Genomic DNA, 11,816 nt, shown 5'->3' on the forward strand with positions numbered 1-11,816 from the left:
CATAGGTTCAAGCCCCACTGGGACCAATTTTTTTTCCTTATTTTCCTTTTTTCTAGTACGTTTTTACTTCTTTCAAGACTTTCTATTGATTTATTGTATAAAAGTGGAAAAAATCATCTGATAAGCAATTTCTTGCTGTTCAAAGTGAATTTACCTCTGAAACAGAAGGGGTAGAGTTAGACATCTTTAAAAATACTAAGTAACATGCGGTAAAAGTTCTCTATTTTGCCTTCATTCTTTAGATTACATATTGTGGAAGAAATGTAGGTAGGTTTTACTTCTGCCCGAAGGTTATTTTTGAATGAAGTGAGCAAAATTCAAAACAGACCCGCAGGGTTCGACCTTAATTTTTCAATGTTTCTGTCTCATTAAATCCGTTTACTTGAGGCACCCTAGAAAAAATGATACTGACAGTTTTATTTTGTGTTTTATAATTGTTTACCAATAGTTTCATGTTTCTTTTATAAAAAAAATGATATAATGAATTCTCTGCAAACGTTTTGGGCAGTGGTCATCACTTTTGAAATTTGTCTCTACTTGAGCTTGAGGAAATACCCTGAATGCACGGTCAACTGTAAGAATATACCAAGCAAATGCCATTTTTTAAACATTACTTTTAGGGGTCTAATACCTTGAGTCTGTAGTATACTCGGGAACCTGATTTTTTATTCACTGGCCATCTAACTTACACCTTTACCACTGTAGCTCTACCTATTTTGCTCGCTTTTTGAGATTATCATTATTTGCATAAGCCAGAGATTAACTCCGTCCCGCCAGGTAAAATTCTTCTTCGTTCGCGACTATTTTGTGGTTTTTCGCAGATCCTCAATACCTCCGTACAGTTTCTGGTGGATTGAGGTATCTATCGGCCAAGTTGCAACACGCTCCTTGTCATGCTTTTTACATCTGAAGTAGTCTGATCTTCCTCACCACATGGACAAATTGGTGATGGTGCCAGTCTGTATTTCTTGTACATGTGAGCATTGAGCTTGTTGTGCTCTGAGCGAAGCCGGACCAGCATCACTTGTTCAGACCGATCAATGAGATGAAAAGCATGTTTCTCAATCCTTGGTCTCGTTAGTGCCTTGATGATGGTGACTTTTCTTTACAGCTCACAGGTGTTGTTGGTTGTTCTGACTGAGCTTTTAGCATAGTCAGTTAGTCAATCTCTTCATTGCCTGCAAGTCCACAATGGGAAGTGCTACTTCGCAGGTTATAGACAGACTCTGCATTAACCTGGCTAGCAGTGGAGCTTTATTGTTGATCAGAGCTTCCATGACAGACAGTACATTTGAGAGAAAGACGACTGAGGAGCTTTCTTCTGCCGAGTTTTCAATCATTGAGACGGCCTTCATGAGTGCTTCACTCTCTACCTGGTACTGTAATTGCTGCAGTGTTTTCCTGTGGCTGTAGTGTTTCTCTCTTGCCAGATGGGTATTGAATAAAAACTCCTGCTCCTCCATCTTTGATGGCGCATGTGACTGATCCATCTGTGTAGACATGAGTCCATGTTTCCGAAGAATAGACTTCATCGATCATAGCAAGTGTGAGGCTCTTCCGAATACCATCATTCTCTTGCTTCCCGCGGTCAAGACAAGGAACAGCAAGTCTCTGAGGACAGATCATTCGCCAGTGAGTTTATAATGTCTTCACTACCTAGGGGAGTCGTTGGTATGTTCAGCTCAGTTAAGAACTCTCGATTGAGTTTCTTTGCCTACTGAACGAAGCTGCTACATTTGAGCCGATTTTTTGATGTAGCCTTCCAACTTGGCTTTCATGGGATGGTCTTGAACTGACCTGAACTTCTCTGCTTGAAGCAGGACCTTTGCATGTCTCCTGTCTTGTAACGGATGTACCTGTTAGCTTCTCCATGAAGGAGATTGGTGTAAACTTTGTAGCAACTGTCATGACCCGCAATGCTTGGTTTTGAACCTTGTCTAGAGCCTGTTGGTTAGTTTTGGCAGTAGTGGACCAGGCAGTTGAGCTATACTCTAAATGGGGTCTCACTGTTCCCTGATATACTGTCTTCAGTATTTGCTCCTTTGCTCCCCACGTTGTTCCAGCTAGTTTGTGCATCATGGCAAGCTTTCTACAGGCATTCCCTAATGCTTGACTAATGTGGGGTTTCCAGGCTAGCCGTTTGTCAAAATTAACTCCAAGGTATTTTGCCTCGTCTGCTTCAGTAAGCGAAGTATTTCCCATCTTGATTTTTCCCACCCTCTGCTTTGACGACAGGGAGAGTATTATGGTGGACGATTTCTCTGTATTGATTGAGACACACCAATCTTCAGCCCAAGCTGAAAGTTTGTTGATTGCTTCTTGCATCCTGTGTGTGGCTGTTGTGGCATGTTCTTCCTTACACCGTAACACCAGGTCGTCAGCGTTGATCGAGTGCAGCTTTAACTGCTTTCGGTTGTTCAGACAACAGATCATTGATGAAAAGCAGGAAGAGTCAAAGGATAAGAATCCGCCTTGCGAGACACCATGACGCAACAGGAACTGAATTCCTACTGCTGGTATTATGTATTAAGTATTATCTGTATTGTATTTGTATATGCATAAACTATGTTGCTTCTTTCAAATTTTCGTTTCATGTCAATCATGCTAAAAAGTCTATAAGTGAACATACATTTACTAAACAGAAGATGTAAGTACCAAGCAAACATGACCAAATGCCTTTAAATGAGCGTTTTAGGGTGACAATAATCGCAAATACTTTGGCTATTTTAAAATTCTTATTTTCCTTCAGATATGTACGCGAATCTTTTAAATGTCATTTATTTTTCCCGAAATCGGTATCTTAAAAGTAACAAAAACATGTTTGAAATGCAGGAAAACGCACGAAATGGCACCATCGAAAAAAACATTTTACGGGGAAACATGCAATACCCCCCCCCCCCCCCCCCCCCCCCCCCCCAACCAACCCTAGAAAGTGCCTCCCTTTTTTCTTACCTCTGGCTACGGGCCTGATTTCACAGTGATCTTTGCCGCTACGCTCTCGTCGGCAGCGGCAGTTGGAGTTCAAGACAAAAGATAATTGTCATCAGAGGTACCAGTAACAGTCCGGGGTCCCACAGGCCTCTGTACTCGGTCCGTTACTCTTTCTACTCTACTCTACTCTAACTCTATGATTTACCAAAATCTATTCAGTTAAATCTGGGTTCGTTTGTTTCAGCAATCACAACGTGCAAGATCGAATTATGGTCGACTTATTAACTGATAAAATGGGAAAATATGTAATCTCAGTAGCTAAATGTTTAATTTTAAATATAACCATAAAACAACAACAACAACAAATCTTCATGGTCAAATCCTGGAAAATGTTGAAGTTGAAAAATATTTAGGCATGGCCCTCTCTACAGATTTTTTACCACAGACACGAGTAGGCCTATCGGACCTGGGATGAAACAAGAAAATATCGGTAAAACGATGGATGCTCCCCGAACTTCGCATATTAAAATAACTAAAGTGGAATTTACTGACTGGGCACATATAGTTTATGCAAAATTATCAAAGGGCAATATCTCATTGAAAAATCATTCCATTCCCACGGGCAATGAAGAAAATATGCGACCTGCTCTTGAGAGTGAAGCATCCTGTGATTTTTTGCTGAATTCCAAGCAGTGGTTGCTTAGAAATAGCTACTCCTGAACATGTTGAGGCTATAGTTTACGAACGTACAATAATCAAAGAGCAATAACTCAATGAAAAACCATCAAATCAAAACACGAAGATAATATGCGCATCTCCTCCTAAAGCTTTCAGGCTAGGAAGTATGGCTAAATTCCGACTAGTGGTTGCTGAGAAATACACCGGACAAGGATTGTACTATAATATACTACTGTTGAATAATCAAATGGCAGTAACTCAGTATAAAATCGTCCAACCGGAATACGAAGATAACTAATCTGTGGTTGCTGAGAAATATTACAGATAATAATTGTACCATAGTAGACATTTGCGAATTAATCCGATGCCGAATCCGAATCTGACTTCGGGTATACTTTAGGAACTTTCTCAAAACATTTAGTGGTTCAAATGATAAAAATGGTTGTTGGCTAACATTTTAACGTTGAGCTGTTTTTATCGATTGACTACAAATTTCTATGCTCCCCGAAGGGCGAGCATAGAGTTGTCGCTTTGTCCGTCCTTCCGTCTGTCCGTCACACTTTTGTCCGGTGTATAACTTGAAAAGAATCAATGGCATTTGATTGAAACTTCACATAATCATAGAGGCAATTGAGAAAAAGTGTAGTGTCAAGAATCATAACTCTATCTTACCTAGTTTTTTAATTATCTCCCTTTATTATACAAAATAAGGCTTGTCCAGAGCCTTACTTGAAATGTATTAATGGCATTTCATTGAACCTTCACGAAATGATAGAGGCTATTGACGGAAAGTGGAGTGTCAAAGAACCAAAACTCTACTACACCTAGTTTTTGAATTATCTCCCTTTATTTTAAAAAACAAGGCTTGTCCGGAGCATTACTTAAAAATTGTTAATGGTATTTTATTGAAACTTCACAAAATGATAGCGGCCATTGACAAGAAGGGCAGTGTCAAATAACCATAACTCTACCTTACCTACTTTTTGAATTATCTCACTTAAGCACATGCATCGGGTAGCATCATTCGGTTTTACCGATTCCTTGTGCTAAACTGACTACCATATTTACCAAGTTGTCGTCCGAATAAATGCAAACTTTTACTGTCTGCAGGTCATACTGAAGACATTAAACAGATTGCTACCATGTTTTTTCTGAATTTTGTCCACCATGTTTCTAAGAAGTCGTCGAAATACGTCGAACATTACACGTTTTAGTTTCTTTAAGTTAATCGTCCAACACCCCCCACCCCCACTCCCACCCTAAAATCGCCGGAGCATAGGTAATTCGACTTTGTTTCGGGTGAAAAAAGTGCAAAATATGCATTTTTTTCTCTCTCGCTACGCTCGCATACGTAATTTGTCTCTTGTTCTGGGTGAAAAAATAATATATATGCATTTTTTCTCCCATGCTACGATCGCATATGCAATTATATTTTGTTCTGGGTGAAAGATATAGAATATGCATTTTTCTCTCTTGCTACGCGCACATATGTAATTTATCTTTTGTTCTGTGTTGAAAATATAAAATATGCATTTTTCCTCGCTCGCTACGCTCGCATAGATAATTTATCTTTTGCTTTGGGTGAAAAATATATAATAGGGGAGACCGGGGCAAATCGGGACAAAAATACTCATCGAACCGTTCTGTGTATTTCTAACACATTCGGCAAATCAGTTATAAATATTTTAGCAATGCATTGCAATTTCTTCAAGAATATTTACTCACTTTGTATATTGAACGAGTATTTATCAAAATAGACTAGTCCAAAGTAACAAGGTATGATGTTCCAACTTGCCCCGTCGTTGGGGCAAGTTGGAACACGGACAGGGGTAAATTGGAACAAATTGAACGGGTGACCTAGTTTTTGATCCCACATGACCCAGATTCGAACTTGACCTAGGGGTCATCAAGACAAACATTCTGACCAATTCTCATGAGTTTCAAACTTAAACCGTGGACTCTAGATTGTTAACAAGATTTTCCGTTGATCTTGCCTACTGACCTAGTTTTTGACCCCATATGACCCAGTTTCAAAGCTGACCTAGAGGTAATCAAGACAAATATTCTAAACAAGTTTCATAAATATTGAGTCACAACTGTGGCCTCTAGAGTGTTCACAAAGCAAATATTGACGGACGACGGACGCCGACGGATGCCAGACAATGACCGGTCACAATAGCTCATCTTGAGCACTTCGTGTTCTGGTGAGCTAAAATAGCGTATAGATACAATCTGATGTTTCGCCTACAGCAGTAAGCCAATGCAATTAATTTTACACTGAATGCTGGCATTATCGTAGACTAATTTGCATTTGCATTCAAATTATTTTTGCAGACAGAAAAGAGAAATAACGCTTTCTTTAGACACCCAAACGACCAATAGGCCTGGATGAGGCTAGTCGGAACAGTGTTCCAACTTGCCCCGACCACGCTGTTCCAATTTACTCCAACCACGTGTTACCTTCTGTCATTGTCTTGTGAAAACGCACCGATGACAATGATTCAAATTGTAGTGTTTCAGATGTTAGCCCAGAAAAGGGACTTTTAAATCATGCATAACGATAAACAATGTTTAGACTATACTCACGATGTGTGAAACAAAACATGTACAAAATGCGAAAATTTACTTACGGAGTCGAAAATTAAACTTTTCTCACTCCGCCTTTTGTTTTGACCTCCCGCCATTGAAACTTTTGGAGATAGCAGGTACTGGTTACGCCAGTCTTATACCTCATCAAATATCGTGTACATTATTAACATATTAAAGTTATCGCCGTTGTTCCTACTTACCTCATGTTCCGACTTACCCCGGTTTCCCCTTTGCATTTTTTCTCGCTTGCTACGCTCGCACAATAAAAATTTGACAATGTTTCTATGAGCTCTTATAACGCTCTTTACCATTTCTATGCTAATAGCCCTTGGTAACCCCTCCCTATAAAAATCCTCAGAAATCGGGTTTAGAAATTCCATTCCGGGATACTTACCAAGAATAAGTTTGACAAGTCATAACACATGGACTATAATTGTTATTTAGGTTGATTTTGTCACAAAAGCTGTCTTTTTTCAGTACCAAATAAAGTACCTAAGGTCGCCCAGAATGCACCATTTTGTATAATAAAGGGAGATAATTCAAAAACTAGGTAAGGTAAAGTTATGATTCTTTGACACTGCACTGCACTTTGTCGCAATGGCCTCTATGATTATGTGAAGTTTCAATCAAATACCATTGATACTTTTCAAGTTATACACCGGACAAAAGTGTGACGGACAGACGGAAGGACGGACAAAGCGACAACTATATGCTCGCCCTTCGGGGAGCATAAAAGTATGTAGTTAATCGATAAAAACAGTTCAACGTTAAAATGTTAGCCAACAACCATTTTTATCATTTGAACCACTAAATGTTTTGAGAAAGTCCCTAAAGTATACCCGGAGTCAAATTCGGATTCGGCATCGGATTAATTCGCAAATGTCTAGTATACTACTGTTGAATAAAGAAAGGGCAGTAACTGGGTGAGGAGATAATATGCGCATCTCCTCTTATCGTCAACGTACCTGTTTTCAAACCCTACCTGTTTTCAAACCCTAAAGTTATACTTCGCCTTCAGGTCATTAATGATATCATCACTGGCACTTGCAGGCACTTGGTATGTGAGGTAGCTGCTACAGCTGTCAAAATTAAAAATGCATGGAAAACAAATATTTTATTTAATTAAATTCAATGGGATGTGCAAAAATGTTTTTTGTTTTACTATTTCTTTTTGCATGCTTTGTGTAAAGCAATATCTTTCTTTGAGGACATTACTTACTGCCTCCTTTTCAAAGTCATATGTGACATTATCAAAAATATATTTGTACCATTTCATTTGTGTTATTTGGCCTAGATGAATTCAGTAAAATTTGACAAAAAGAAATGCCAACAATGTGGCAGAAAAAAAGCTTTATAACTCCAGTTTGATGGACTCTGCAATTTGACACCCAGCAATTTGAATAAAATCTTGTAAATAGTAATGTCAGTTTGCTTTTGTTTTATTGAGAAAATATGTTTCTAAAGTGTTTGGATACTTGGCCTAATTAAAGTACCACTTAAAGATAATAGTTTTCAGACTTTGTTCCTGTCAGTTCATATTTTATCTGGCTTTGAGAAAAAGACATTTAATCAACTACAAAAAGTGATGAATATCAAAATCAACCTTAACTTAAGAATTTCAGAAACATAAAAGGTTTTTACATCATCATCATTATTATTATTATTATTATTATTATTATTATACCACATTTATATAGCACTCTTTTCATGCACATGTACACGTTCATAAGTGCTTCACAGAAAAATTGCAAAAATACAAAAAATATACGCATACAAAAATAATGCATTCCACATTAACAAAAAGCATAAAAGTAAAACGTATAGATTAAACAAGATAAACATACATACATACATATCTAAAAGTATTTAAGTGACCCTAGGATAAAATACTGTTCTACGCCGTTTTATGAAGAAGAAGAAAAAAAGCATCAATGTATCGGTCAGTTAACAAAATATTGTACAAAGAAGTGGGTTTTAAGCAGGCTTTTGAAAACAGCTAGCGTGTCAGCTTCCCTAATCTTGATGGGAAGGGAGTTCCAAAGCTTTGCAGCAGTGCACAAAAAGCTGCGATTGCCATACATCATGGTTTTAGTTTTCGGCATAACCAGTGACAGCGTGTCTTGTGATCTTAGGTTTCTGACCGGTTTATACACTGCTATCATATCCCTAATATAGGCAGGGGCCTGACTGTATAAAGCCTTAAAGGTGTGGGTCAGAACCTTGTACTGCACCATGTATTTCACTGGCAACCAATGGAGCTCCTTCAGAACCGGTGTAATATGATTGCGGCGGGGCGTCTTAGTGATGACGCGAGCTGCCGTGTTTTGGACATGTTGCAACTTGTTAAGTGTGCTGTTTGGAATACCCCTTAACAAGGCATTACAGTAGTCTAACCGTGAAGTAACCAGGCTGTTGGTAAGGGTCTTTGTGGCATCACTGGTAAGATACCGTCTGATGTGATCTATTCTGCGAAGTTGTGCATATCCAGCCCTGCTCACTGAGTTGACTTGTTGTTCCATATCCATATTGTTGTCAAATACTGCACCAAGATTCCTAACACATTTTATGGATTTTATCACAGAGTCACCGACCTTCACATAGAGAGACATCATCAATGTACTTAGAGTTACGCTTTGATGTGAATAGCATTACCTCCGTTTTATCAGCACTGACCTTCAGCATGTTGCAATGCATCCACGAGACAATTTCAGCCAGACAGCTCTCAATGCTATCTTTTGAAATAATAAAAGTCGTATGCAGTTTTCAGCTCCTAATACCTTTATGTAAACATTTCATTAACTGCCTTTATATCTTTTATTTACAATATCATTTTTTCATTGTCACATTTTAATAACTTCTCTATACCAGTGGCAGAATCCTAAAGCGTATCAAATATAGTCGCCGGTTCCTACCGGCGACTAATAATATACAGCAGCACCATGTGTTAACATATCTCAACAATACGAATCGGTTATACGCCGCGTGTATAATTCACTCGGTCTTCGCCCTCGTGAAATTAATCCACAAGCGTAACCTCATTGTATTATGTTAAAACATGGATCGGATGCATATTATTTCATAAATTCAAGTTCCCACAGACAGCGGAAATGGCATTAAAACATACTGTTACCTGATACGTTGATCATTACGGCAAGAATAGAACTAATTTCATGTTATCCGTTTTTATCTTACTTTGTTGCCACATTCAGCAAAAACTAAGCCTAAATTGATTTTGTTCTTGCTTTTGATGCTTTTTAATTAGTTCTGAAAATAAGTCCGTTTAATTAACTGGAATGTGACGTAACCAGATATTTCTAATTTTCCTATATTTACCACACAAGGTAAATGACCAAACAGTACCATATGCTCGCCTTAGTTTGATATGGAAAACCCATAATATCTAAGATTCTGCAAACATCTTTCCCGCACAGTGTTCATCCAGTGTTTGGTGGTAGCCAGCCTTTCTGTACTTTCAGTACTTTGATTACATTTTATTTTGTCGTGGCGACATTAACATGGAACGCATGACGCAAATAAATTAGCATGTAAGGTTTTTGTGTAAGTATTCTACACACCAAGACTGGTGACCAAACTGAGGTTATTGGCTAAACTCTATTTTTTTAGTAAACGTGACTTTGACCTTGACTCCTCAAATGGCATCTCATGCTCTGTATACAACTTGCAGTCTCGAGATGACTATGACCTTCCCCATGGATCTATTGACCGCCAAAACGATAAAGGTCATTTACTGTCTACAGGCATTCATCCTATGTTTGTGAACTGTAGGCCAAAGCGTTCTTTAGTTATTGAGCTGAAACTGTTTTCAGTGTTAAAGTCATTGTGACCTTTCCTATTGCCCTACTGCTCCCAAAACAATAGGGATCATATACTAACCACATACAATCATCATACGGATTTCGAAGACTGAATACCAAGGCGTTCTATAGCAGAAACCATTTTTAGTCTAAATGTCATTGTGACCTTGACCTTTGACCAACTGACCCCAAATTTTAGCTCCAACGAACCTTAAAAGGGACCAAAGTGCCCCTATTTGAACAAAATTGGGAGACATTATAATGATGCTACAGACCAAGTCTGATGAAGATCCATGAAGCGGTTCATGAGAAGCTCTTTAAACGTTTTTTCCTTCTATTTTTAGCTCTGGCGGCCCTTAATAGGGGCCAAGGTAAACTATTTGAACAGACTTGATAGAAGTCTATGCCAGGATGCTACTGACCGAGTTTGGTGTAATTCTGACCAGTAGTTTCAGAGGAGATGATATTTGAGTAAAAATGTTGACGCAGGGTGATGGACGAAGGACGCTGGACTATCCAGATATACTAACAGAATAAAGTTCTGGTGAGTTTGAAATAACAGAAAATATTTTGAGGTCTGTTAGATGCATGTCTGTGTTATCTTGTGTTGCAGGAAACAGCTAGATTACATTTCCATCGCACTGTAATACCTTAATAGGAGTAGAAGGTGTTCGCCCCAAATTTACATTCTATGATCATGCAACCGCTAACTATTATGAAAAGTGCCCGACACTTGCTTGATGCTTGTTTTAAATCAGCTCAGTGACCAAAAAAAAAAAAAAAAAAAGATGAACCCGCCCATATTTATGGACTTGTTTTACATTGGTTCCATTCCAAATTCAGTTTTGCTATAAAGTCCAACTGTTCTATGACTTTTTTTCTAAACAGATTCTTTAATCTCAGCTAGTATTTTCCATAACTCTGTCTCCATTTTTATCAAATAGACAATAACACTTTAATTGTTAATTGACCTCATTGTGTAAAGGACATAATGACATCACAATGACTCTTGGAAAGGTTTATACATTAGAGGCAATATACTTTTTGTACACCCTTCATATATGCCTAGTTTAAGTCATTTTTAAGTAGATTTTCATTATCATTCTTTGAACAGTGTAAATTAAGAAATTAAAGTCTTTAGCGCTTAGGACAGGTTGCTGTCTGAGTCAAATATTAAAATAAATGTAGAAATAGAGCATGTTCTGATTTATTCAAGAGGACGAAGTTTATTGTTGGTTTTCATAAGAATATCAACATGGCTTTCGTATTGTTTCATTCAGATGTTTCAGGAAAACCGGTATCTGAATTTATTATCCCCCGACGAAAGTCGGAGGGATATAGTTTTGGCGTTGTTCGTCCGTCCGTCCGTCCGTCTTTCCGTCCGTCCGTCCTTCCGTCTTTCCGTCCGTCCGTCCGTCCGGAGCCATATCTAGGAAATGGTTGGGAATATTTATTTAAAACTTCATATACATGTTCACCACAATGAGTTCTTGCGGCCCGTCAAGTTTCAGTCAGATTGCCCAAGTAACACCAGAGTTATGGCCCTTAGAAGTTTCTAGTGTTAACTATATAGGGTACTATAAATATGGCAATTTCTGCATCATAACTTTTGATATATTTGACCTAGAACTATGAAACTTAAACAGAATTTAGATCACCATAATGTGGTTGTGTACACACAATTTCATTTGGATTTATTTGTAAATTAAGAGTTATTGCCCTTTAATTGTATAAAAATCCACATATTTGTACATAACAAACTTACCATTTTGTAGAATTTCATTAAATTTCTTTCATTCTTTT

The sequence above is a fragment of the Mercenaria mercenaria genome, chromosome 6 (assembly GCF_021730395.1).
Source record: "Mercenaria mercenaria strain notata chromosome 6, MADL_Memer_1, whole genome shotgun sequence".
NCBI lineage: Eukaryota > Metazoa > Mollusca > Bivalvia > Venerida > Veneridae > Mercenaria > Mercenaria mercenaria.